Source organism: Danio rerio, chromosome 3, assembly GCF_049306965.1.
Source record: "Danio rerio strain Tuebingen ecotype United States chromosome 3, GRCz12tu, whole genome shotgun sequence".
Classification (NCBI taxonomy): Eukaryota; Metazoa; Chordata; class Actinopteri; order Cypriniformes; family Danionidae; genus Danio; species Danio rerio.
This window is the reverse complement of record NC_133178.1, coordinates 19,571,044-19,585,100: the sequence shown is the minus strand read 5'-3', so window position 1 is coordinate 19,585,100 and position 14,057 is coordinate 19,571,044. Positions and strand designations below refer to the sequence as shown.

The window sequence follows — 14,057 nt, the reverse complement described above, 5'->3', positions numbered from 1 at the left end:
GCTGGAGATGTGTGTGTGTGTGTGTGTGTGTGTGTGTGTAAATCATACACTCAGTCACATATTCCCTGGTTAATATGTGTGAGGGTATTGCTGCTTTAATTACACGGCCTTTATTTTCTCTCCTCCACTCCCCCGTCGAGCTGTGACTTCCTCATGCTTATTTATGTCTGATTACATTATGACGCTGAACTGTAGACACCCTGATAACAATGCACGCTCACATAGGGATGGATAACACTGTGCCAAAAGGTCGCTTTTAATGGTGTAGCCGGGATTGCTGACCAACAGAGAATAAGAAAGAAGCTCGCTGTTTGCAGTCAACACAAAACTGGATTTGCGAGCAGTTTTCGTTGCATAATGATTACGCTTCTGAGTGAAACGGAATATTCGATGAGAAAAAATGTAGGGCGGGACTTGATTTGGGGCCTTTGGGAATCGATTGAATCTGTGTTATGTTGCTGGATTTTGAATATTTGAATGGAACTGAGCGGGCTGGGAAAAATAACAATGATTGGTAATGCTAGTGTTTGTCTTGTTTAGCATTCAGGACTGCATTATTATGAGGGAAATAACATCATCTTTCGTCATTCAAGAAGTCGCTTCCTATTTTAACTGTATTTGACTTCATTTTTGCAAGCAATAAAATTGCCTCTATTGGGAATTGACTAACTCACTTAATTGTATATAAACGTACCAGAGTTTAACCAAGTGGAATTGTAAAAGGATTTTTAACATTAAGGCTTATCTGGCTACACAGTTTTGGTGTTAATAACATTGTTTTCTTTTAATGGTCATTCTAATAGCTTTGTATTCAGACAAAATGTATTTTAATGTAGTTATTTTAATGATTTACATATTGATTGACTAATGGTTGATCAATCTGTTGCTTTGTTTTGTCAAAATTATGAAAAGGGCCCTGACAGTTCTGTCCATTGGAATTAATTACATCTTGGTTTTTGTTAAAGAATACTTTCCAGAATGGAACCTTGAGGGGGAAAATAGATTGCCAATGTTAAAGCCTTATTTAGCACATAGAACTACAATATAATAACATATATTTCCATTGGCGGTCATTCAAAAGTAGGTTAACATTACGATTTAATTAGATAGTAAATACTTAAAATGGAACTAGTCTGGGAAAAATAATTTTACCCTTAATCACAAGCGATGTAAAACCACTTCTAATGCACAACATTAAGGTCTAAAATGTCTGAAGTCTAAAATGACAGACATACATTCCATATGTAATTTTATTCTTGGCTGGGATTTAGTTCAGCAGTTTATCTTAGCATTAAACATTCCCTTATATAAATACTCCTTAATATACCAACAAAATATTTGTATTCAAAATGTAAGAAATTAATAAGGAACTTGTGATGGTCAAAAAAAATTCCTAAAATACCAAGTCACAAAATTAATTTATTGCAAAGATATAGAAAGTCAGAAGTCAGTCAGGTCATTTTAGACCCATATATGCATTAAAGAATTAATGATAAATTTGTCTAATAGCTTACAGAACTACACAGTTTAATAATTAAAATGAATTCCTTATTATATTAAATAATTTTCCATTCAAAAGTAGGTCTGTGTTTTTGTTTATTAATTTATGTAATTTATTACTATTTTATTTGTAAATAAATGCCATGAAAGTATGTGGTCTCAGAAAAATAAGAATTAGTAACAGTAATATTTTTCCCAGAGATGGGTTGCGGCTAGAAGGGCATCCGCTGTGTAAAAATGTGCTGGATAAGTTGGCGGTTCATTCCGCTGTGGCGACCCCAGATTAATAAAGAGACTAAGCCGACAAGAAAATGAATAAGTACAGTAATGTTGTCTATTTTCTTCAATGATCAACTGTATTTTTAAATATTTGATTTATCATTTAAAAATATATATAGATTTTAATTTCATTGTTTAATAAATATACTAATAATAATGATAGTTTAATTATAATAATAATAACATAATAACAATAAAATAAATAATAATAATAATATTGACAACTATAAAATAATAATGGCAATAAAATAAATGTTTAATTTAATGATAATAATAATAATAATAATAATAATAATAATAATAATAATAATAAAAATAAAAATAAAATAAAATAATAATTATTATTATTTTTATTATTATTTATACAATCATTATTATAAAATAAATATAATAATAATAAAAATATATATAAAATAATAACAACAACAACAACAACAATAATAATAATAATAATAATAATAATAATTATTATTATTATTATTATTATTATTATTATTAATTTTTATTATTAGCAAGACAAAAAGGACTACTTTTTTTTCAAATGTACAAACCTCCCTTTATGTCACAGCTCAAGAAAGTCACTATAAATAATGATTGTGGGACCATGTGTGGCTAATAATAATAAAAACAAAAAATAAATAAATAAATAAATATAATAATAATAAATATACTACTACTACTACTACTACTACTACTAATAATAATAATAATAATAAAAATGATGATGAGAATATTAATTATAATAATAATATTAATAATAATGATAATAATAATAATAATAATAATAATAATAATAATTATTATTATTATTACTATTATTATTGTTATTGTTATTGCTATAATAATAATAATAATAATAATAATAATAATAATTATTATTATTATTATTATTATTATTATTATTATTATTATTATCATTATTCCTAACAAGACAAAAGGACTACTTTTTCCATGTAATATACAAACTGCCCTTGATGTCACAGCTCAAGAAAGTAATTATAAATGATGATTGTGTGACCATGTGTGGCTAATAATAATAATAATAATAATAATAATAATACCAGTATAATAATAATAAATATAATAATACTACTTATTATTATTATTATTATTAACAAGACAAAAATGAAAACTTTTTTCGTCTAATATACAAACTGTATTTGATGTCACAGCTTAAGAAAGTCACTATAAATGATGATTGTGCATGGGGTCATGTATGGCTTTGTATTTTTGTCCTCAACCAATCACAGTAAGATGTCAAAAAGCATTTTTTTCTGCAGTTTCCAGAAAGATTAGTCACATGACATTTATAGCTCAGCTGATTGGCTTAAAAAGTCCCCGGAATGGAGCACTTATGAGCAAAGATGGCAGACAGCCAAAGAACTGCCACAGAGATGAATGGGAATGCCAGCAGATAACTTTCTCTAAGTATTATAGACCTCCTTGGTGATGTCAGACGAAAAGGAAAGTCATTGGAGAAACAAGCAAGTTATTATAATTTGATGAAATGTTAAGAAGACAGATATAGTTTTCCTTGGTGTAGTATGCACCACATGAATTGTTCACATTAAGACCAGGGGCAAAAAATACGGAGGCCAATTTGATTCATGTTGATTTCTGACATGCTATGAAAATAACTATCAAACATTGATGAATTTCAAAACATTACGTTCCTCTTGCAGCATGAACATATCAGGAGCATACTTCATGGCTTTTGCAAGTGATTTTCATTCTTTAAAAAAACACATGAGCTAATGCTTGGAGAGTGTCAAGTGCTGTCAACACAGTGTCAGTTTTAGAGGAGATACACCGGCCCGCACACTTTAATTGCTGTCACTTATTAAGAACTGAGGATTCTAAACAGCATTGGGATATCAAGAAGTCTAATTCAACACAATTACTTCAGTTAATGGGATCATAAGGGCAGGCCAACCTGTTGTCAACACAGACAAACATTTGAGTTACCATTCATCTTTATAAATATATAATTAAGAACGTATAAGCGTGCCTATGATTACTTGCACCTCGAGGCCATTGCTGAATCATTGCCGTGCTAATATGCAGTCTGTGCTTTGGCTTTTCTGTTGGTGATATTTCTATTATGCAGCTGAATTTAATACATAGGTGACATTTAAAGTAACACTACACTTTCTCATTCTGGCCTAATCAGGGAACTTTGCAGCCACATGGCTCCAGCAGGCACAATGATTTTATACAGTGCTATTATCTAGTTACCATAGCTAGGGACTATTTTCAGGGGCTGCGTAATGTCGTTGTGCCTGCTGCAGTCATTGCTCCTTGATTAGTATGTCAGAGTAAGAGCATAATAGCTATATTAATCAGGGGTCGCCGCAGCGGCATGTACCGCCAACTTATCCAGCATATGTTCTTTTGCGCAGCAAATGCCCTTCTAGCCACAAACCAACGCTGGGAAAGCCCCATACACACTTGCATTCATACACAATAATGATGATGATATTAACAAGAACACCAACAACAACTACTATTATTCATCCATTCAGTTTCTTTTTGGCCTAGTCCCTTTATTAATCTGGGGTCACCACAGAGGAATGAACCGCCAACTTGTCCAGCATATGTTTTATCCATACATCTATACACATACACTACGGCTAATTTAGCTTATTCAAATCATCTATAGCGCATGTCTTTGGACTGTGGGGGAAACCGGAGAACCTGAAGGAAACCTATATGTGAACATGGGGAGAACATGCAAATTCCACACAGAAACGTCAACTGACCCAGCTGTGAGGCGATCCATGCTACCCACTGCACCACTGTGGTGCCAGAACTATCTTTTTAAAACTCAAATTAAAAAGTTTCATTGTTTTGTTAGACAGACCGGTTTCTAACAAACAGGGAGTTTAAGTTGCCGTTTAGGTTGAACAAACACCATGACGTCCATGGTTAGTGAGGCTGTACATATTTTTTTTACTCTCTTGTGTTTTTAAATAGTATTCTCTTTTTTCTTCCTTCCAACCTTTTTTCATGTTTATTTTATTTTTTGTTACGGAGTCATTTTTTCATGAACATCTGCTGGCGCTGATTCATGTTTCCCTTCAGAGCCTGAATTGGAAGAGGAACACATGCATCGGAAAACACACAAACACCTCACTCATATAAACCTCGCAGGATTAGGTGAAAAACATACAACCTGTACACACCCACCCACATGCAAACACACACGCACACACACGCTAATTAATTTCAAAAGGTGTCGGTGATATAGGAAGAATGAAAAAGTGGGATAAAAAAGGAAAGAGATCATTTGTTTATTCATTTGGGATAATTATCGCATGCAGTAGAGCACTAGCAATAAATCTTTCCTCATATAAACACTGGCAGCAAGACATAACAATATTAACTGAAAGAAATTCAGATGTTTATCACAGATATAGCTGAAATCAGGATTATTAACCCCCCTTTGAATTTTTGTTTCCTTTTTAAAATATTTCCCATGATGTTTAACAGAGCAAGGACATTTTCACAGGATGTCTGATAATATTTTTTCTTCTGGAGAAAGTCGTATTTGTTTTATTTCGGCTACAATAAAAGCAGTTTTAAATTTTTTTAAACACCATTTTAAGGTCAAAATTATTAGCCCCTTTAAGCTATATATTTTTCTGATACTCATTGTTATAAAATAACTTGCCTAAGTACCCAAACCTGCCTTAACCTAATTAACCAAGTTAAGCGTTTTAATGTATTTGCTGTGTAGAAGTGTCTTAAAAAATATCTAGTCAAATATTATTTACTGTCATCATGGCAAAGATAAAATCAATCAGTTATTAGAAATGAGTTTGTAAAACTACTATGTTTAAAAATGTGTTGAAAAAATCTTTTCTCCGTTTAACAGAAATTGTGGAAAAAATAAACAGGGGGGCTAATAATTCTGACTTCAACTGTATATTTTATATAATTATTATATAATAATTTAACACAATTATATTATTGTTACTACATTATATTGTTTGTTTGTTTGTTAGACTTTATTAATCCCAAAAGGAAATCCACGTCACAGCAGAGCTCTCCCTATAAAGCTAGATAAAATACTTTACAAATATATAAAAAACAATAATAAAATTACATTCATACTGCACACCTTAATTTTAAACAAAGAGTAGACACTAGTCCATATCTAATGCTATTAGAATTCAGCATAATTCATTAGTATGACTTTGGTAATACAATCTGATCACTGTTGGTAGAAATTACTTCTCTGTAACACCAGGGTTGAATTAATATTGCACTAAAAAGCTTGCACATGGTTGGACTATATCAAAAATGGGATGATTATCGTGGTTCATCATACTGACAATTTTTTCCATCATGTGCAATCTCTTCTATAGTGAGTAGTACACACCCACAACAGAACCTGCCCTTTATATACACTTGTTTTTTTCCTTCTCCATATATTATTATTAAAAATAGTATATCACAGTCAAGTACATCATGCATTATATGCAATGCAACTTCCTAACAACAGCTATATAAATAATATGATCATAAATTGTAATATAAATAAAATATAAATTGAATTTTTAATGTTTTCGCCTTAGGTAAACTCACCTCAGTTTAAAGAATGCAGAAGCAATGACAGGTTAAATGACATAAATAAAATATGGTGCTATATGGAGAACGCCAGTCAAAAAAATCATCAACCAATGGTGGCATAAAGACTGCCTTCTGATGATTGACATACAGCCTCTAATTAGCATATTGAGCCGAGGAAACTAAATATGGAACTATTTTCAAGAATGAAAAAAGGTTTGAAAGAGGGGAAGCATTTACTTATTCCTCCAAATTATTTACCCGCACTATTAAATTGTGAAGAGATAATCCCAAGGTTTCCATAATCCCTGACCAGGCCGTATTCTGAGCAGCTGCTTTGGTGGTCATTGAGGAGTGGAGAGCATGAGACTGATTCCTGTGAGACTCCAGGGACAGACAAGTCTTCGCTGACGTCCAGCGATCTCCAGCCTCTGACACCTAGACTGCAGCTCTGCATAAGAAGTTTGGCCATAGGAGAAATGGTGGTGCCCAACTGAGCCTGGTTTCTCTCAAGGCTTTTTTTCTTCATTTTCTCCAATTGGAAAAGTTTCTTCCTCGCCACTGTCGCCACTGGCTTGCCTAAACTCGGGACTTGAAGAGTTGCACAACGATGGATTGCTCATCAATGAATATTAAACCACACTGAAATGAACTTAACTGAACTAAACTTAAAGTCTGAAAACTGAACTGACACTGTTTCAATTAATCTTTTGTGTGAAGCTACTTTGACACAATCTACATTGTAAAAGTGCTATAGAAATAAAGATGAATTGAATAATTATGTTTATATTTATGCAGTAAGTTGTACATTTTTATTTACATTTATTTATTGATTTGCCAATTTTTATGTGCAGGAATTTATGGATTTATTTACTTAATTATTTATATATTTGCGTATTTATTTATTTCTTTTTTTTGCAGGTTTCGTCCTCCATAATGTTAGTGTTGTTTTTGGTAAATAAACACGGAATAAAAATATATATTTATAAAGTTAGACTATACTTTTACATTTATCCTCTTTACTCATACATTGAAATGAAATAAACAGATGACAGGTACAATAACTTTCAAAAATTATGACTACAACGAAGCCTATAAATAATACATTTATTCAGAGCTTAACATTAACATATAAAATATATTTTCCCAACAACAAAAGTGTGGCTAGTGAAAATGGCGAGTGGCTAGTAATGTAAAAAAAAGTTAATGTCAAGCCTTGAATGTATTCCATTCAGATGTAAACTGAATGCACAAATGTGGTTTGACAGCTACCGCACAGCGCGCGCTCCCGAGTACGTCCGCACTCCCGTCTGCCGTCATTCATTTAACCCGGACGTGAAGCAGCTCCATAGAAAAATATCCCATACGGTAAAACAGCTTATCTTCCAAAAAGGTAAGTGTATAAACTCTTATACTCCAAAACATACCAGGGGAGGTGTTATATTTCTGTTTCAGCTCTTATTTAGCTTCGTTAAAGTGAGAACTGCAGAGTTCGAGGATTTAAATCGGTAATATTTACGCTAGTGTTAAGCTGCTGTTGTGGTGCTAACTAGCTTAGCCTCTTGTTGCGCTTGCCAGCCTTAATACTTTATCAGTCTTATATAATACAAAAACATATATTTGATGTGGTTTTAACAGAGCGTTTTTCTGTTTTAATGGTTATTTTTTGTAATCTACCAGCGACTGAAGGTTTAAAGAGTAAGTAATGATTTTTGTGACAACTGTCATGTAAATTAGCACACTGGCTCCACCTGCTTCAGTATGCTGTGTTTATATTGTTTATGTTTATTAAGAAAGTTTTACACATACATTTATTGCGTAACTTTTCTCATTGTGGCGTTGAAAGATGGTTATTGTGTTATTTTGGGTCCCTGTCATGTTTACTGCAGTACTAGAGTATTGTTGTAAATTCTTCCAAGTTGTTTTGGGAGGCCTGTGTATCATAGACAGAAGCTTGGCCAAATACTGATCCCGTGTTGAATGTGAATGGGAGGCTCTTTTTGCGCATGCGCTATCTACACGTCCTGCATCCTGCCAGATACTGGGCTGGTATTGTGCGCGTGCGCAGTGCAGCGCTGCAGGGGCGCTCTTTGCCAGGAGTGAGCCGCGTTCATGATCGCGTTCACGCAGACGTGTTGAATGGGTTGCTGCATTGCAGGAATTAGGCACAACTGACAAGTTGGACTGCTTGAGGCGCCTGTGAAGCGGAACGCTTTCTATGCCACTCAGAGATGCTTTGTGGGGGTGGTTTCAGATCAGATCTGGGTCCTCAGCTGGTAATTTATTCTGAAAAATGTGATGTTATGTTGAGTCTGCTCGAACACACTTTACTTAAAACTCATCAGTGCTGCAGAAAGAGTTACACACACGTTTGCCACAATTAATATTAGTCAACTAGGACAATGAAATCTGTTCAGTACCACCAAAAACACCTGCTCTGACACTTTTGGGGGATTAAATACAGAGATGGCAAAAGTACACACATCCTTTACTTAAGTAGAAGTACACATACTCACATTTAAAACGACTGGTTAAAGTAGAAGTACTGACTACACTTTGTACTTAAGTAAAAGTACAAAAGTAAAAAGTACCCGTTTCAACCACAGTCCAAAATATGCAGTCTAGGTGAATAATAGGTAACTAAACTGGCAGTAGTGTATAAGTGTGTGTGTAAATGTAATTGTGTATGGGTGTTTCCCAGTACTGTGTTGCAGCTGGAAGGATATCCGCTGTGTAAAATATATGCTGGAATAATTTTTGATTCATTCTGCTGTGGCAACCCCTGTTATATCAGGGACAAAGCTGAAGGATATGAGTAAGGATAGGTAGGTAACTAGTCCTCACATCCTACTGATACAGAAATATAAAGTAACCTACCTTTACAATATTTATGTAAAATGTTTGTTGCTAAATTTACGAAAGTAGCCAAGCAGCATCACACCCTATAATATAGCCTAACAACATTGCTTAAGGCGGCCCATGTATCATCTTCCTGATGCAAACTCAGTGTTCAGCATGTAGTTTTTCGGCTGTTAGATCAAAAACATCAGCTGCCATTTATGTTGATTCACTCTAAAAATTATTCTGTAAGCCTGTCTATCTTTATATATAATATCTTACATTTTACACTGAATTCTGTCAAAAATATAGTAAATATTTTTTTTCTTATGCTAAAATAAATTCTTATCAGATTTGACTGCGAAGTGCTAACTTTTTTTTTTTTTGCATTAGGCTTTCACATCTGCGTAGTCATCCTAGCCTTTCTCATAGTAATCTTCATAAACTAGCCCACGTACAGTGCGCGATAGCCTTGAAAAGGCAACGCACTGCAGCACGCAGGCGTGCAATGAGGAAAAATAGACTGACGGCATCAAAAAGGCTCTCATATTATTGTGAAATGACAAGAAATAATACAGATCGCGTCACCAAACACATGAAAACGAAAGTAACAACTGTGGTTTTAAAAATGTAAGGAGTAGAAAGTACAGATATTTTATGTAAAAATGTAAGCAGTAAAAGTAAAAAGTTGTCAAAAAAATAAGTAGTGAAGTACTGATACCAGAAAAATCTACTTGAATACATTAACGAAGTATTTGTACTTCTTTACTTCCCATCTTTGTTTTTATGTGCAGCACAGATCGTTGTTGTCATTATGGACTCTAATAGCTTTTAAAAGGATTTCAACTTTAACTTGAGCTTTTACATAAGAAGTCATCGTGCTGAAATAATATCCTGTACCTTTTAAAGTGGGAAAACGTCTGTGTTACTGAAATAACTGCTTTTTACACCAGGCCCAGAAAACTGGAATGTACCAACACTCGCATAAAAAAAGATATGCGAGCTGTCACTGACTGTGGTGGTTCTTTTTTAAAAGGTACACATTTTTAACTAAAGCATACGTATTGCTATCACTACATTTTTAGGCGTCAATATGTACTGTTTAGGTAAAGTACCATCTCAGTTACAGCTGTCATACCTTTATTTTTGAGAGTGTATAATAAGGCCGGACAAATATATTGTTTCAACGTCGATAATCACAATGTGCTCATCTGCAGTAGCCACATTGCAACATATGCAATGTTAAGCCTGAATTGAGGTTGAGCAGAAGCTGCAGAATTGTATTTAATTACTGTAATGATATGGAATTTTAGTCAAAAAAAGTTTTTCTTCAAGTTCTTGTCTTGTTTCTAGTCAAAATATCTACATTTTAGAGCAATAGCAAGGCTATTTTACTTAACTCAACTGGCATAGTTTAACTTGTTTTGGGGGAAAAACTCTTGATTTTTACTCTGAACCTGAGAGCAAAACAATATTTTTACTCTAAGAAATTTTAGGCATTTTGACAAGAAATGAGACAAAGCAAAGTAAGAAAAGCATTTATTGCATTGTGAATGTGATTGTTCAATTTCTGTATCTAAATAAGTCATGGGCTGGGTATAAAGTTGTGACAGTATGTATTATTATAATACTATTATAATACTATTATATATACTTTAAATATTATAGTTTCACAGTATTAAGGTATTGTACTACTCTAAAATATGTATAAAAAACACAACAACTATTCCTCCGTTAAACACAATATATTGTATTTTAAGAAACATTTAAAATATTTTGAATCAGTATTTTTTGATGTGGAGACACTGTTGCCCTAAAAAACAACAACATATGTATATATAATGTAGGAATTGTATATCAGAAAATACTAGTGGTTTTAAAACCTTGACTTTTCCAAACAGTGGTAAACCTTGAAACTGATAATCATCCCATGCCTAATTTGCATATTGTTAGAGTCCCTAGAAAACCGTCAAATAGTGCTATCTTGTAAAATTGTATTTCATCACAATATTTATTGAAGAAAAATCTCAATGTCAGATTTGACCAATATCGTGCATGCCTAGTTTATGACCTAGGTAGGGTAAACCTGACTTCCAATGAAACAATTTCAATAGGTGTTTAAACTTCATGCGGTGCTGCACTGACTGTTTAAAGCAGCGCATGCCAGAAATTTTGTCCAACTTGAGACATCTGGCATCAAAGTACTGTGATGGCACACTGAGGGCGTACTTGCACTACGTACAGTTGCCTCGAACCGGGCAGAAGCACGCTTTTTCCCCCCTCTCGTCACCCCCGACGGTCCGCACTTACTTTACATTCGGGCTTGAGCACTCTTGTGTCATCGATGATGCGCTGTTCAGTAAGCTCTTTCGCTCAGCACAGTGAAGATTTTTTTTAGTTTTATCGTTTTAGTCATTTGGGATAGTCATCTTGTACTTTGTTTATTAAGAGATTTATAAATACTTTACTGCAATCATTTGTTTTGTTATTTATGTTGGCTAGATCAGTGTTTCCCAACCCTGTTTCTGAAGGCAGACCATCACTACACTTTTCAGCCTCTTACTAATCAAACATGCATAGATCAACTCATCAGAACATTAGAAGAAACTCCAGAACCTGAAATGAATGGGTCAAATAAGGGAGACATCCAAAATATGTGCTGTTGGTGTGCCTCCAGGAACATGGTTGGCAAACACTGGGCTAGATGGTGTGCTGTGCATAAGTTTATTTTGATCTTTCATTATAGCATGAAGTGTTTAACTTGTTGGCTCTATTCTACTATGTCTATCTCGACTGCGCTCGGTTAATATTGAAGCTGTTTACTGAATATTAATTCGACAGTGTTAACCGACTGCGCTTGGTTAATACTGAAGCTGCAGTTTATTCCAAACACAATTATCTCACCCACGATTTGCACATGACATGGTCAACATTAAAACAATAAAAAAAGTTCATGACTCCTTTAATACACATATCATCAAAATGTATGTTTACATTAAAAAACAAATATTTTGTTAATTTAATCCAATATATGCAGGCATATACCCTTTTTATGATACATTTTGGGGTCAGTAAATTGTTCTATGAATTATTAAAAATTAAAACACCTATTCAGAAATGCCTGAAATGTATTTGAATGGAAATGACAACACTACAGACTATTTTTATTTTGTAATACCTGCAGTTATTAAAAAAGAACAGTTTCTTTAAAAATGTTAAGCAGCGTTCAACATTTGATTATGATGATAACGTTTCTTGATTAGCAAATTCGAAGGGTTTCCGCTGTGACAAGCATCCACCACAATAAAATTAGATGATATAAAAACACAACTCCCTTTTAAAGTTACAGAGTGCAAATCTTGAGTGTGTTTGAGACTAGATCATTCTCAGCTAATGCATTTCTGGAGATGCATGTTTTTCTAATCTATCTGATGTCCACTTCTTAACCCCAGCGATGCAATGATAATGAAGCTGAAATAGTGAAGCTCCTCTGAGGACGCTGCTCTTTTTAAACGTCAAACTTCTGCCATCTGTTGTTTCACACACTTTCTTTATTTCCATATTTATTCTGGGCTTTTAGCATACGTCCTGAAATCAGTCTGACCCACTTCCCACTGTTTTGAGGATTATAAATATTTATATAATGTACTCTTCTAGTCTCTGATATTCATGCGAGTTCTGCGTTCTTGTGTGAAATAGAACAATGAAGCTCGCATTTCAGTCTATTTTGAATATTTCTGCAGATTTCATGCCTAAAAGGTTGTGCTCATTAGGGTTTATTTTAGCGTCTAGACTCCCGGTGTTTAATTCCAGCACTTAAAAACCATTTATGATATTAGATCTTTATTTGAGCATTGTGTGAAATGTACACAATGGACATGTAAAATTTGTTTACACTAATAACACTAATAATCTGTGGCTGTTATGGCTTATGATGTATCTGACAGGGGTCTCTCAGCAGGTGTCAGAAATGACAGATTCTTTCCCGTAACTATCTGCTGTGCAAAATGGGACTGATGGAGTGTTTCCGAATAAACTCTTGTAATAGGTGCTGATTAAAGTCCAGTGTAAATGTGATGGTTTCTTTCATTGCGAAGAGATTTACTACAGCAACCTCGCTCTGGCAGTTTCCGCTATTCGAAAATAAAGTAATCCATCAATTAGTCAGCAGCTCCATCAAAGCCAAGATATTACGCACCAAATTGCCTCGAATGATGAACAGTTGTAATTTATGAACAAACCAGGGAACAGGCGGCAGACTGCGAAAGAGAGAGATTGCCGTGCTGAAATATTCAGATTGTTATTATAATTTTTTAAAGCTGTTGTTTTAAATAATCAGTAATGTTAACAGTAGTAAATGACTGGCTTGGGTGTAATAAAGCCGGATTGTTCTTCGTTTAATAAACCCCTGATAAAGTGCATGCTTAATATTTACCCAATAAACAACCACATTCACAATGTCTGAGGCTTATGGTAAAAGAAAGCTGGCAGCATGGAAAAAAGGAAGCAAATAGTAGTAAACACTGTTGATGCAGCAGAAGTTTGAGGGGGCAACTTAAGATATTAAATCAATGGAAATAAGTCATATGATTTTAATAATTTAGGTTCACAAACAGCTGAAAGTCAGCCATTTAAAAAAAATTCTAAAGACATTATTAGTGTTAATTGACAATTCAAAACTATTTGAATATATAAAGTATAAATCATAGAATTTAAAATAAATTGTTAAAAACAAATGACAATTTTGAAAAAAAAAAATGCTTTTAGTGTAAAAGGTTTTCATATGAAGGAAAAACGATACACAGAGAGTGGCACTGAAAGTGGCTTATTTGCATCAGATATTGGTCACTTTGCTTGCAGTTGAGAAGCAG

The 14,057-nt window shown here is 33.6% G+C and overlaps 1 protein-coding gene across 4 annotated transcripts in view; it reads left to right on the top strand.

Moving 5' to 3' along the window:
• The first annotated feature begins 7,661 nt into the window (after positions 1 to 7,661).
• Positions 7,662 to 14,057, top strand: part of spop (speckle type BTB/POZ protein) — a 136,674-nt gene continuing 130,278 nt past the window's right edge. Inside the window, 1 exon segment of one of the 4 annotated variants that reach the window (NM_201130.2) lies at positions 7,662 to 7,741. The gene's annotated coding sequence lies outside the window, so the exon portion shown is untranslated. 4 annotated transcript variants of the gene reach the window in all.